The following is a 14,798-nucleotide window of genomic DNA, read 5'->3' on the forward strand; positions in this document are numbered from 1 at the left end:
ATCGACTGGCACGGCGGGGCTTACGGCAACTCGAAGTGAACCTGCAACCCGTCCCCACTCAAAGGGAACCTCGGCCACGGGATAGTGGCTCATTCTGCCATCAGCCATCGCGTCTGGATGAAGTACGCCTGGGATCACCTGCTCTGAGGACACCAGATGACTCCTGACTATAGTCATACTGGCTCCTGTATCTCTCAGAGCTTCCCCTCTATGGCCATTGATGGTGACCCATTGCCCATACTTGGTATTATTTGAGGGCACCTGGATCTTTGGAACCATCTCCCGATCACCCAGGGACACTAAGGTGACACCCGCCCACTCCCTCCCCTTAACTAAGGGCATCTCCTCCCCGAGCGCTACACTAGCGACTCCCGGGGCCTTTCCTCCAGTGGGAGGGGGTGGTCTCTTTGGGCATTTCACGTCTCCCTTATAATGTCCAACACCACCGCCCTCAAAGCAATAGACAACCCTTGGCTGCTAACTCTGGCCAGGATTAGGGTTCTTCTGTGGGTTAGCCTTAGAGTTGGAAAATAAACTTTTCCCCTTAAAGTTATTTTGGGGGCCTTTGGAGAACTCCTGTTTCTTGTTATCTCCCCCCTCTTTCTTCTGGGGAGCACCCTGTCCGGACTTCTGAGAATCTCCTCCCGTCCCCTTCGTGGACACTCGGGTACTTACCCAAATGTCCGCATGCTCAGCAAGCTTACGGGGGCAAGCAAGTTTGCTGCCAACCAGGTGCTGCCTCAGCTCAGGAAGACATTTCTCGAGTAGATGTTCCTTGAGTACTAGGTTGTACAACCCTCGATAGTCTTCCACCTCACTACCTTGGACCCACCCATCCAGGGCTTTCTTGGCATAATCCAGGAAGTCAACCCAATTCTGTGAGCTCAGTTTGTGGCTGCCCCTAAACCTCTGCCGGTATTTCTCTGGGGTCAACCCAAACTTCCTGATGAGCGCCACCTTCATGGCGGGGTAATCTACCTGCTCCTCCCGGTCTAGGGCCAATAGGGCATCCCTACCTGTCGGAGGCATGTAACGGTATAATCCATCACCCCAATGCTTCTCATGGATCCCATGGGCTCTTAAGGAGACCTCATAGGCTGCCAGCCACTTGGCTATGTCATCTCCAGCGGTATAACTGGCGACCACGTCCTTGGGTAAGTGAGGCCTGGGCTCCCTGGGAAATTCCTTAGACTCGACACCCTCCGGAGTGATGTTATGGGCCCTGAGGTCGAGCTCTCGTAGCTTGAGCTCGTGTTCCATCCTCCGCCCTTCCATCTCCAGCTTGGCTAACTCCCACCTTAATTGTCTTTCCTCTCTTCTGTCGGCTAACTCGGTCTCTGACAACCTTCCTAATGACGCACTGCTGCCCTCCCGTGAGGCTACCTTGGGGCTGATTAGCATTTCACCCACCCCGGGGGACATTCCGCAGTCCTCTCAATGACAGTACCTCTGTCTGACTCCTCCTCCTCTACCGTTCCCTCCGGATGCGCTTCCACCCAGGCTCGCAGACTAATACGGAGCTCCTCTCTTTTGGCCTCTCGCATAACGAACACTCCCCTTTCCTGACAGAAATCCTTGAGCTGTGCCACAGTATAGGTCTCCAGCTCTGACATGTCGAATTCCATCTTGTCAGTGAAAAGTGTGGACAACCACCCCGAAGTAGGTTACAAGGATAGGAAACTCTGAGGGTCACCTCCACCCACCTCCAGAAGAGAATTTGGAAAAAGCAAAATATTGAATTGGAGGGCCGCTGGGAGAAAACTCCGGGTGTGTACCTGTGGCGCACACTGAATTATTATGGGGTCCAAAACAAGCACGGCTCGTAATCCCACCCGCTGAGCACCAATTTTATGTTGGACCTGCGATGGGCAAGCCCAGCACAAAGGGGGTAGCTTGGCTCAAGTGACAAGGCAAGTGAAGGCTTTAGTGCTAAGCCGGCTCTTACCCAATAATAACTCCCTGTACAGTCACACCAAAAAGAATGACACCACACCACTGCTGTAGAAAAATACGATTCCTTTATATAAAAGCTCTCTGTTGTGAATAGGGTTCAATTGGGAAAGCACATACACATTTCTTTTAGTCACAAATTTCTGGGTTTCAGTTCTGAAATAAATACTATAAATAATATCAGGAATAAATATCACCAATAAATAGAATACATATCAGGAATAAATATCACCAATAAATAGAATAAATATCAGGAATAAATATCACCAATAAATAGAATAAATATCACTTTTGCATAGCAGAATAAATACTGGTTCATTTAACTAGTAGTAGTAGAGAAAGCTTTATTCGATTTTTGTAAAGTTAAAAATCATAAAAGCAACATCAGCATAAATCGATACATATTGTACACAAATATAACAACACATAAAAGGAAAAAAAGATAACAGTGTATACAATAGTTTTAAGAACACATTAAATTTTTCCTTTTTCTAAAAACACTCTTTAGAAATCCAGTCATAATAGCCACACTCAATTCATCATTTAGAAGCTGGAGATACAGTAAAGCTGGGCGGCAGCGGTGCCAAGGACTATGGCTTTTCAAGAGTGGTTTAATCCATCGGGCTCTCTCTTTTTGGTAAAAGCCACAAAAACAAATTACATGTAGTGTTGATTGTTCAGCTATTCCATCGCATGGGCATTTGATAAGCTTTATCGACCAGTCGTTGATGTGGGGAAATGAGACTAGGCGAAAAAAGATGTAAAATCTGAACCTAGTAAGTAGGAACCTATCAAAACCCCTGGTGCACCAATTCAAATAGGGTTGCAACATTTGGTGCCGCACTACCGAGACTTTGTTCAGCTCTACCCCTAACCACAGGGATTCCAGATGATACCAACAATCTTTCTTTAGATCTTTCCTCGAGATCCTACATAACCCCTCTGGTGCGGTAAAAAACTCAGGTTTCCCCATATCTAAACAAAACTTTTGAATGTATGATAGCCACGCTATTTTATGAGATTTGTCAAGAGCCATAACATCGCGAATGACCTCTCTGTTTAATTCTAGCTCAACTGCGGTCCAGACCCTGTGCCAGAGTAATAGTGGTTGCATCGCAATCAGGTCACTGATGTGACGGACCCCCAGCTCTGCGTGGCAATTAAACACAGAAAGACTAAAAGGTACAGCTAAAATAAACCTTAAAAAAGCATTTTCTACAATTTGTAATCCCCTGGTGTCTAGGATGCCCCAGACACCGGCCCCATAAATGGCTGTACTAACGCATTTGACCGAATAAATCTTAAGTAAAATTGCAGGGGGTCTTTTTCCCATCTTACGTGAGAAAGCCATGAGTGCTGCAGTAGCTTTTTAAATGACAGGGTTCTACTCCTAATTGCTGGACCCCAATTTCCCCCACCCTCAAGAACTACTCCCAAATATGAAAAAGTTTTAGTGGACTGCACTTTTTCCCTGCGTGCATACAGTTTACAGGTTTTAGACTTGCCCCTGGTGCACGTCATCGCAAAGGTTTTTTTGACATTTAGTGTCAATCCCCTAGATTCCATAAAATTAATATAAGTGTCTAAGGCTAACTGCAGTCCTCTCTCAGTCCTGGCCATAATAACAGCGTCATCCGCATATAGTAGGGACACTACTTGCTTGGAGTTGATTCTGGGTGAATCAATAACTTTGGACACCAGGACCTCTTCTAATTCGTTCGTATATAGATTAAAGAGAAGAGGCGCAAGGACGCACCCTTGCCTCACACCGCGTTTCACATAAAAGGGTTTGGTGCATTCACCGCTGGTTCCGAATCTCACCCTTGCCCTTGCCCCAGCATAGAGTTGCCTTAAGAAGGAAATAATAGGCTCATCAATTTTGAGATTTTCCAACACCTTCCACAATCGATCGTGCCTAAAGCAGTCGAATGCGGCACTTAGGTCAACAAATGCTGCGTAAAGTTTTCCATCCTTGGCCTGAACATATTTCCCTTGGAGAAGTGTGAAATTCACGACCTGTTCCACAGTACCCATCCCTTCTCCGAATCCGTACTGCACAGGGGATAGAACTCCTGCTTCATCTGCCCAGGATAGTAGTCGATTCAAAACGACCCTACCCACAATCTTCATAAAGGAATCAAGAAGGGAGATAGGGCGGTAACAAGAGGGGCTCTCTCTATCTCCCTTCTTGAAAATGGGAATTATGATTGAATCAGACCAGGTCCCGAGAAACCCCAGCTCGCTACTTGCGTCCATACCTCTCTTCAATATAGGGGACCATAAGTCGGCTGAATATTTGAACAAATCGATTGGAATCCCATCTATTCCTGGGGCTTTAGCGCCCCTACTCTGCTCTATGGCGGTAGACATTTCGCCAACTGAAATTCCCAGGTTTACTTTTTGGAAAATACGGGATGCCTCCTTTTCTATTCCCTCCATATCAACTAGCTTTGCGGTCTCCCCCGGATTATAGACTTCCGAAAAGAAGTCAATCCAGGAAGTTTCGCTAATGGCAACCTCTATCCTCGCATTGTTTGTTACGTTAAAAAAAGGTGCATTAACTGCACGCCAAAATTGGGCACTGTCCTTAGATTGAGCAGCAAGAACCAGATTATTCCAGGCCTCCTGTTTGATATTTTTCTTGCAGTTCTTTCGGGATAAACGATAAGTTTTTCTACAAGTAGCCACCTCGGCCGGGTCTCTGTCCTTTTTGTGTAATGCAGCCTTAAGTTTGGAATGTGCCTTAGAACAGGGAGCATCGAACCAAGAATTGGTCGTCGGCCTAGAAATAGAACCTCTCCCCTTGCGGGACAGGCTATCTCGAATGTTACATGTGATGGTATCAAAGGCTGCCATGGTCTCCTCATGGGAGGCCTCGACATCTAGACATCTCTCTAAAGAGGCAAGGGATCCCCTGACAATCTTGGCATGCATGGCTTCAGCCATCAATATGACTCCATTTAATAGCGTAGCCGTTTTGTCTGGGCATATCACAGAATTTTAACCATGACAATCTTTCTATCAGTGTATTATACTGGGCCTGTGGTAATTTAATGGAAAAAGAGAGGGGGAGGTGATCACTGAACCCTACAGAATGAGTAGTGTAACCTGTATACCAAGTAGCATGACTTTCAGAGGCAACAATAAAATCTATAATAGTACCATGCCCTCTCCCCACGAAAGTTGCACTAAAATCAACACATGGGGAGCACAGTTTATTGACAAAGTCTAGGTTAAAAGATGCCAACATTTCGTTCAGTGAATCACCCCCGTCCAAGTGGGAACATTGTGGTGATGAAACTTCCACATCCACCTCTGTAAATCCACAGCCCCCCCCCCCCCCACAAGATCACACAGGTTATGGTTAAAATCCCCCCCGCAAACAATGATACAATCCCTCCCTTTTGGGGTGATGGCCCAGTATAAGTCCTTAGTCAGGGAAGAAACCAAATCTGCGACTAAACATTTGTTCAAATTGTTATAAATGTTAATCAAAATGATATCAACCTTGGAAACCAACTGAATTAATAAAATCTGATAGCAAGTTCCCAATTGACTACCTTAATGTTCTCAGCACCCAGCAGGTTCGAAATATATATACAGAGCCCCCCGCTATTCCTCCCGCGTTTGGATGGTAGAACAGCGGCATGAAAGGTACTATACCCGTTTATATGAACAGGCTCAGTGGTCCAGGTTTCTTGCAAGCACAAAAATCCAAATGAACTAACGAACTCGACCCAGGAGGAATCCAAAACCCTGTCCCTAATCCCTGCAATATTCCAGAATAGGAACTTAGTATTCCCTTGTAAGCTAAAATTAGCAGATGTTACGGACAGTAGGAAGCTCACAAATCTTCCTAACTGTACTAGCAATGAGAGCTTCGGCAATGACAGGACCTGGGTTACAAATGATGGCTTCAGTACAGGCTTCATGAGCTTCGGGGATAACAGAGCCCAGTTGGCAAATGGTGACTCGATCAGTTTCATCACACAACCCGGGAGCAATGATTGGGGCAATTGCATGGCGCAGCCCAGCTGGGATATCTGGGCTGCTGTCAGTGGATGCTGGGAATGGAGAACTTGTCAAACAAATTGGTACAGAAAATTTGCGACTCAGTCAGTCCACACCCTCCAGGTCTCGCAGGCTATCATAGCGATTATGGAGGGGAATTTGGAGCCGGTTTAATGACCAAGGATCGGGTAAAACGCAAGGGTCGTTTAAGTATTGGTTCCAAGGATCCGAATAGGCCGGTTGGGCAAAAGGTGCAGGATTAACAAATGATGGGGCAAATGGGGGGTCTGAGAGCGTAATGGTGGCCATCAGGATGGTTACGTTGTCTCCTTATACAATTATCCTGTGGGTGCCTAAATGGCCTAATTAGGCTATCCACATTGGGAACCCACGGTCTTGGCTTTATCACTGGACGTAGCAAATTTCTGGGATAGAAATAAGGCAGTTCTCTTGGAGTAATCGAGCTACTACCAATAAGGGAGGACCAGTTCAAAATGTGGCTAACCGCCCTTTTATCTTTACAACTGATTATGACAATATCCCCTGTAATGCTTTTTGGGCTGGGACCCAGCCATGAAAGTCGCCGAACCATAAGTATTTCACCATTTAAATGAAGGCGTAAAGGCCGGTTCTGTTTTAGCCAGTGAATGGCTTTGTTTTTGAGTTGGACTTGGTCTTCCCTTTTGCCTACTTCTAAGACTGGGACACCCGTTAAAATTACCGCAAATGGGGCCGCTTCAGGGGGCAAATTGACTCTATATCTTTTAGGAATGTGAGGCTTAACAGGGACATCAACAGCTATGGGTTTGGGAAATGGACAACTAGGTGTTGCACGCCCTGTAACTTCCTTCTCCTGCCCATTAGTGTCATGACTGGGAGTCTCTGTAACCTGTGACACGACACTCATGGGTTGTTTGGAGTTTTTATCCTGGATCCGGGGTGCAGGGGCCAGGGGAACGATACTGGAAGTAGGGGCAGGGAGTGCCCCAGTTGGACCCTTAGTACTATTGTGGGACCCCTTAAAAACTTTTGCTAAGTCATCCAACTGAACAGTTATCCTCTTAAGCCTCTCCACCAAGGGCAAAGTAAACGATCTGATCAATATCTCGATACTCCCCAAAAGGTCTAGACCCTGCTGGTCTGAAGAAAGAATAGTCTTAACAGGCGAAGAGAGTGAACCTAAGGGTAGGTGAATTGGCTTCTTATTACAGGGGGAGGACATAGCTTTTTTCCTATCTGTACCATGCCCCTTCCTTCTCCTTTTCTTGGGTGCAGGACCATGACAACGATGTGCATCCGCATCTACGAGCCGTTTTTTAGACTTGGGAGATGATTCAGTTGCTGGCAGGGTGTGGGTCAAAAGTTCCACCTCATCTAGGATACTGACCAGCGAGGCGGAAAGATTGATAACAGAATTGGAAATAGCCAAAGAATCTGGGGGGGGGGGGGGGGTGACCCTGTCCTGAAGTAGTAGGGGAATACTGGAATCAAGCGGAGGCTCTGGGCTCTTAGGACCTACAGCTCTATCGGTTGGCAGAGGTAAACCTGAAAAAGTGGGGGCCTCTGAAAATCTTTTGCTCTTAATATGTTCAATCGAGCGGCGCCTATTGGCACGTCGCTCGGCTAAGGCTAAGTCCCTATCGACCGTGGAAACCGTCCTAATGACAAAATTATCTAGCGTACCCCGTTTGGCTCCCCCCTCAGCAGTCAGGTTACGAATGGGTGAGGACATATCTGTAGCAAAAGTAAACAAGACAGTACTAGTAATAGAAAGTACTAGTGTCCATGTTAAGGAAGCAAAGAAGAAGTTTTAACAATGACGTAAGTAAGTATGTGACAAACAAAGGGGCACCAGATAAAGTGTTCCTTGCTTACGGGGCAGCAGAAGAAAGAGAGAAGCACGGCCCGGCCTGTTCAGGCCTCGGAGGGCCTCAGAGGGCCCGCCCATTGCCCGGGCTTTGCCTCGGGCGCTCCCGCGCAGCGGGATTCGTACGTACTTAAATAGGTTGGGCCGTTGATGTGCGAGTGGGGCGGGGCGATCAGGGAGAGCGGGCCAGGTGAGACGGCCTCGGGGTTGCCGGGACTCCTGGGAGATCGAGTCCCGGTCCCAGCGCTCGCAGCCCTGCAGCCCTTTCAATTACCCACGGCAGCTTCCAAGGTCCGGTGAATCCAGCAGCGACGATGCGGGACCCGCGAAGCGGGTTCCGCGAGAGGTAGTGGTTTTTTCCTGAAGGTCTGCACCCAGCAAAGTCTCTGTTAGGGTCCCACGAGATGGTCTGTAGGCAGAGCTTTAAACGATGTGAGAGTGGGGCGGGGCGATCAGGGAGAGCGGGCCAGGTGAGACGGCCTCGGGGTTGCCGGGACTCCTGGGACATCAAGTCCTGGTCCCAGCGCTCGCAACCCTGCAGCCCTTTCAATTACCCACGGCAGCTTCCAAGGTCCGGTGAATCCAGCAGCGACGATGCGGGACCCGCAAAGCGGGTTCCGCGAGAGGTAGTGTTTTTTTCCTGAAGGTCTGCACCCAGCAAAGTCTCTGTTAGCGTCCCCTTTCAATTATGCTAACAACATACCGACCCTGCAGGACGATATCTCATCCTGGAAGACACACTCAATAATGCCCCCATAGTTCTGATTAACACTTATCCCCCGAATATAGACAACCCACAGTTCTTCTTAGATGTTTCTGCCAAACTGCAGGATCCGTGCTCACCTACAATTGTTTGGGGGTATGATATGAATCTCACTTTAGATGGTACCTGTTGGACCTGCGATGGGCAAGCCCAGCACAAAGGGGGTAGCTTGGCTCAAGTGACAAGGCAAGTGAAGGCTTTAGTGCTAAGCCAGCTCTGACCCAATAATAACTCCCTGTACAGTCACACCAAAAAGAAGAACACCACACCACTGCTGTAGAAAAATACGATTCCTTTATATAAAAGCTCTCTGTTGTGAATAGGGTTCAATTGGGAAAGCACATACACATTTCTTTTAGTCACAAATTTCTGGGTTTCAGTTCTGAAATAAATACTATGAATAATATCAGGAATAAATATCACCAATAAATAGAATCAATATCAGGAATAAATATCACCAATAAATAGAATAAATATCAGGAATAAATATCACCAATAAATAGAATAAATATCACTTTTGCATAGCAGAATAAATACTGGTTCATTTAACTAAACAAACACATGTTCATTCTGGTATCGCTGCCACCAATTAAATACTTCAGAAACATTACACTTGCATTACGTTTCAGTTTGGAAAGATAACTCTTACAGTTTGTGTTGGTTTCAATGATAATGCATACAGGCTTCTCTGGGCACAGAATGAGTTTTGGGACTCTTTAAGGTTCATTCGGGGAGTATGCGGGTGTATCTAAAAGGCAAGGAAACACAGTGAATACTTCATTTGCACTCTGCTGCCACCGGGATGAGATCTCTGCTTGCCGGTGGGGTCTAGGCGCGCCTACGGGCTTTGACACCGCTAGCACTCAGGCGGCACCAGTTCAAAGTCTTTAGACTGATGAACAGGCTGCTGGAGAGGTCACACAATCTTCGCGCTCAGTCAAATAAATGCCGGTTCACAGTTCTTTCACAACGCTGCACCCCACCTGAAGAAACGGGCCCACCTCGCATCGGCTGCAATCGGGAAGCGATTCAGTCAGGGCACAGCACTTCTCACGCCAGCAACGGGGTTCTCAGGGGCTCCACGGACCTCCCTCCGACTTCCTCATACGGGGGTGGTTCCCACCCACAGCTACAGCTCCCGGTTCACTGGGGAGGGGCAGAGACACTAGTCCCGCCCAACGAAGGCCGGCCTTTCCCCGCCCCGGCGCACCACCTCACCTTCAGTCCGCGCAGGAAGCACTCTATGCTGGTGGGGCTCGGAGACGTCCGAGCTCCGAGCTGGAGGCGCCTGTCGCGAAGGGGGCACTGAAGACGATCGCGGTCACGGCGAACTTGCTCTCGCCTCGCGACAAGTGGAGTCTGTCGCAATTCACCACCGGGGGGGCGGGGAGGCACACAAAATTGGCCACAGTCTTTTGGGGGTAATGAGGCACTCGCTGGGCAGGCGCTGTAGGCGCAAGGTCACCGCTCACGCAGTTGACTGGAACGCCAGTCAGAATCAACGCCAATGACCTTTGCTACTCTACTGCCCGCGCTACCAGCCACCTCAGGGGTCAACAGGGCAGGTGTCACTCTGGTGTGAAGTCTGGAATGTCCTTCTTCTTCTTAAGGTCAAATCTTGCTCAATCCAATCTACATCTAATCTTGTGCAATCTCCCCCAAAATGGCCGCCAGGGACTGGACCTTATATAGCCAGTGCCCTGAGGCGCTGGCACGAGCCAGAAGGTTCTAGAACCTTCTCTGGCTGTGTCAATGACATGGCACTTTTGAGGTGTATTTAGGTCCCTAGCAGCCACCGTACTGTGGTTCTAGAGCAGCCATTTTGTGTACCTGAGGGAAATAAAGGAATTCCTGTCAGGAATGTGCGCCAGACAAAAGGGCGCCAAAACCTCGAAAGGCCAGAGTTCATGGAGGCTCCAAGGGGAGTCACTCACATGAGGGAAAAGGATGTCCACCATTTTAGGGCCATTCATACACGTTGCCAATCCCGGTCTATAATTCCACAGGTTTCGCCAGGCGCCTTGTAAATAGGTGCCAAAAACCTTGTGAGCAACTGGGCGTCAAGGAACATCTAGCCCCATGAAATAGCACTTAAAAAGTCCTGGCAGACAAAGAAAAGCGACAAATTTTAGGAGGTACAGGGGAACAAAAGAAATCATAGTGGTGAGGGGACTCTCAGAAGCAGACGGGTCTAACAGTACCCAAGACCCCTAGGGTGTGACAGACTTACACAAACTGAAGCGACAAGCTCCTGGAACTCCACAGTTTGACCTGTAGCAAAATTTGCTTTCATACACTAGAGAGTTCACTTTCGATTCTGCACCACATAACTCCTACTCTTGGATGGACGATTTGGTTAGTGACCACTGCACTCCCCACATCAGTGCATGCGGTGCAGCATCTGCCATGTACGTTCTCTGACCAGTGGTGAGTAGACTCGCTATGCAGACATTGCAATATTGCAAATCACACTGGCAGTTTCCACCTTCCTCCTTGTTAGATCCGGTCTTGAAAGATGAAATCAGGATGGCAATACTAAAATATTTTCAATTCAATACTGGGACTATTGCTAAATATGCCTCCCTGTGGGAAGCATTCAACGTATATATCCGGGGAAGGTCATATCTAAACACGTGGGGGGAATGAACAACATTTGTCTGCACCATGCCTGGCTGGAGGGAGACCTGAGGGCCCTTGAGACCCGCTTGGGTTCTGGGCCAACCGGTGCCCTGCTACGAGAGCAGAGCCAGCTCCCACAGCAACTTTCGGGATCTGGCCGATAGTGAGGTGTGTCACATAGGGAAACATGCGTTGGCCAGACAGTATGGGAAGGGGGAAAGATCTGACAGAATTGTAGCCTGGCTCATCTGCCGAGAGAGGCCCAGAACATATGTCACAGCACTTAGAGTCTATGGCATAGGTTCCCATCACCAACGACAATACCCCTTTTGAGTTTGTAGAACACTTCACCTGGCTCTGTTCCACCACAAACACTAGAACACCCATGGTAATCATGGAATACCTGAATGAGGTGGCATTGATATGGCTGGAAGGGGGGCATTGTCAAGTTCTTTGTTGACCCATCTTGTCTGAGGATGTCATTTCTGTTATAGACTCGTTAGCGGTCTTTAAGGCTCTGGGGACTCTTGGACTTAGTGCAGAGTTCTATAAAACCTATAAACACATGCTGGCCCCACATCTTATTGAGGTCTACAGGGAAGCACTGCAGGATGGTGAGATACCCCCATGATGCAGGAGGCACTCATTACTTTGCTTCCCAAACCCGGGAAGGATATCATGCAGTGTGCATCATACTGTCCTCTCCTTCTGATTAACTATGACAATAAACCCTGGGTGTGGAGTACTCTGCCTACCTGTGAATAGGAGTGTGCGGAACTCATAGAGGTTTACTCTGTGAAATTCTGCGGAGTTATAAAACAACTCCCCAAGATTCCACAGAATTCTGCAAAGGAGCAGAAATATGAAGCTTGATCTGCAATTTAGAGCCAGTAGCGTGAGCAGCACTGAAATTCAGTGTAAAAAGGGCACAGCCGTTTGCGTTGATTTTGTTGCTCCTTGAGTAGAAAATCTACTTGAAGGGCAGCCCTCTGAACGTGATGGCTGGTGAACATCAGCGACCGCCCACATTGGAAAATTGCAGTACGGGGTGCCAAATCTCACATGCGTCTGCCAGCTCGCATATTCTAGAGCCTCCAAGGAGGAAAATTCCGCCATGGCAACAAGCAAAATTAGACCTGAACTCTGCATTAAAGAGCAACTTGCAGTGACCAAAATTCGGCCTATTTTGGGGCGGAATGGGACAATTCCCTCATCCCTTCTTGTGACCCCTTACTAGTATTGCTTTTACACTTGTCAATTATGTCTTAGATATCTTTACACCCTGAATTGATGATGTGCAAACATCTAAGCTTGTACTTAGGTGTTAAAACTACATGTGGAAATTGTGAGTAGCTAAAAATTGTTGGCTTGCACATATATATGTGAAAGAGTAATGTTACAGTGGATAAATCTACAAGTGCAAATTTACTTTTTTGAATATGGCTCCATATTTATGAGGTGCAGGAATGGCAGCAACAACACTCACTCTGCCTTCAGGTCCAGTTATCCTACATTCAAAGACTGTTCACCCTTCAGATTTGTAAGGCAAAGCTATAAATAAATTGGCAGCCCTCTTGCAACTGAAAATTATTATATTGTTGCATTACAGTAGTTAAGGAAAACTAGGACCATTGTCGGTTTTGTAAAGTATTTTTCTTATGGAACTTTCAAAACTATATTTCCAGAGGCAAACTTGCAAATAGAATTGTTCATTTCCTATATGGAAGAGATAAGGCCCCCAAGTTTGGTGTCTCTGGAATCCCAATTTAAAATCACAATGTATGGTGAAGTTGGATTTTAAATTGCATTTCTAAAAATGCCACTTTTAGAAAGTTGTACAGACTGATTTGCATATAGCCATGTCTGAACTGGGGTGGCAGAGTGGGCTAAAGAACGGTGATGGATTAAACCCAGATCTTTTGACTGGGTGTGAGTGTTTGATGGATTCAGATACTCCGTCCATCACCACCCCCTTTTGTACTGCTTTTGGCCGCCATAAGTGTGGCAGGGTATGCTCAGACGTGAGTCCCTTGCTCACTTTGCCACTGGATTCAAGCAAGCCGGGCTGAAGATGGTTGGAATGCCAGAAACCGGTCCTCGGAAGCTTGTTTCCGGTCAAGGGAAGACATGGCTTGGCAGTTCGGGCTGTACTGTTCTCATGAGGCACCGGGTCAGACTGATTTGCATATAGCCATGTCTGAACTGGGGTGGCAGAGTGGGCTAAAGAACGGTGATGGATTGAACCCAGATCTTTTGACTGGGTGTGAGTGTTTGATTGATTCAGATGCTCCGTCCATCACCACCACCCCCTTTTGTACCACTTTTAGAAAGTTGGCATTTTCTTACTTTCGCCATTTGGTGCTTGCTGCCTGTTTATGATCACATATCTGGGTGGGGGACAGCTGGGCTATGTGTATTCTGCCTAGATAGCCACACACAATGGGAGCTTAGGTGTATCTTGATGGGCCATCCTGAGAGGTGCAGCCTCACTTACACTTGAATAGACTGTGTCCTGTCCATACACAAAGGGCTGTATACCCCCCATAGAAAGTCTGGCACCAGGGACGGAAAGGAGGGCATCTGTGCACTTCAAAGGCATACTCCTTAAGTCTCCCCACTTCAAAGGCACCACTGGGCAGAAGAACTGGACCTCAGGCACCACATCTTTAGTACACGTCTGGACCTGTGGATACTCTGCCAGGAAGAAATAATTCTGGGCTGCTGGAAGGACTGTTGCTCTGATGGACTGCTCTGAAGGATCTCCTTTCATGCTGAGCTGACCTCCTGCCTGCTGCCCTCATGCCTGGAAAGAATAACTGGACCTGGAACCCATCTTGAATCCAGGGTCCAAGTGTGACTCAAAGGGCTAGCCCGATGGCCTACTAATCGGAGCCTCAGGGACATAACAGGCTCCTCACAGCTCCTGGACCCATCTCCAACAATCTCCTTCCCTCTCAAGAGGTGCATCTTTTTGCTCTTTACGTCAAGTTTTTAGGCTCTTCGGAAAGGGGCCCATTCACTTCAGAACCTTGCTACTCATCCATAAATCCAGCGCGATTGGCCACAAGTTTGGCTCTTCCTACAGCAAGTATCACCGATTGTTACCGGTAGGCTCCAGCCCGTCCACTGTGATGCCCTGCCAGCTCTTCGCGGCCCACCGACAATCACGAGAGACGCTCTCCTTACTCCTCGCGGACGTCTTCCCCATGAACAGGACTTTGCCCCAAAACTTGAGAAGGTAAAGCTTCAGCAGGACTAAACTGGGACTGTATCCAGCCTACACTCCATTGTAGTGTGCGTGAACTTTTGGGTTTGACAGAGTCCAGCACGACCAGATATCCCCAGTTGTTGCTTTATGTTTTTACGCACTACTTTACAGTTTTTTCTTTAAAAAATTCATAGCTGAAATTCTACTTATTGGATTTTTGTCATTTTGGTCTTGTTTCATTTATAAAATTGAGCTCTATTTTTGCAACCTGGTGTGGTAGCTTTTTTGTGGTGTTTTCAGTGTTTTACTGATTGCAGTGTTGCACAAATACATTAAACTTTGCCTACAAAGTTTAACCTGACTGCTCTGTGCCAAGCTAT

The sequence above is a fragment of the Lissotriton vulgaris genome, chromosome 8 (assembly GCF_964263255.1).
Source record: "Lissotriton vulgaris chromosome 8, aLisVul1.2, whole genome shotgun sequence".
In the NCBI taxonomy this organism is placed as follows: Eukaryota; Metazoa; Chordata; class Amphibia; order Caudata; family Salamandridae; genus Lissotriton; species Lissotriton vulgaris.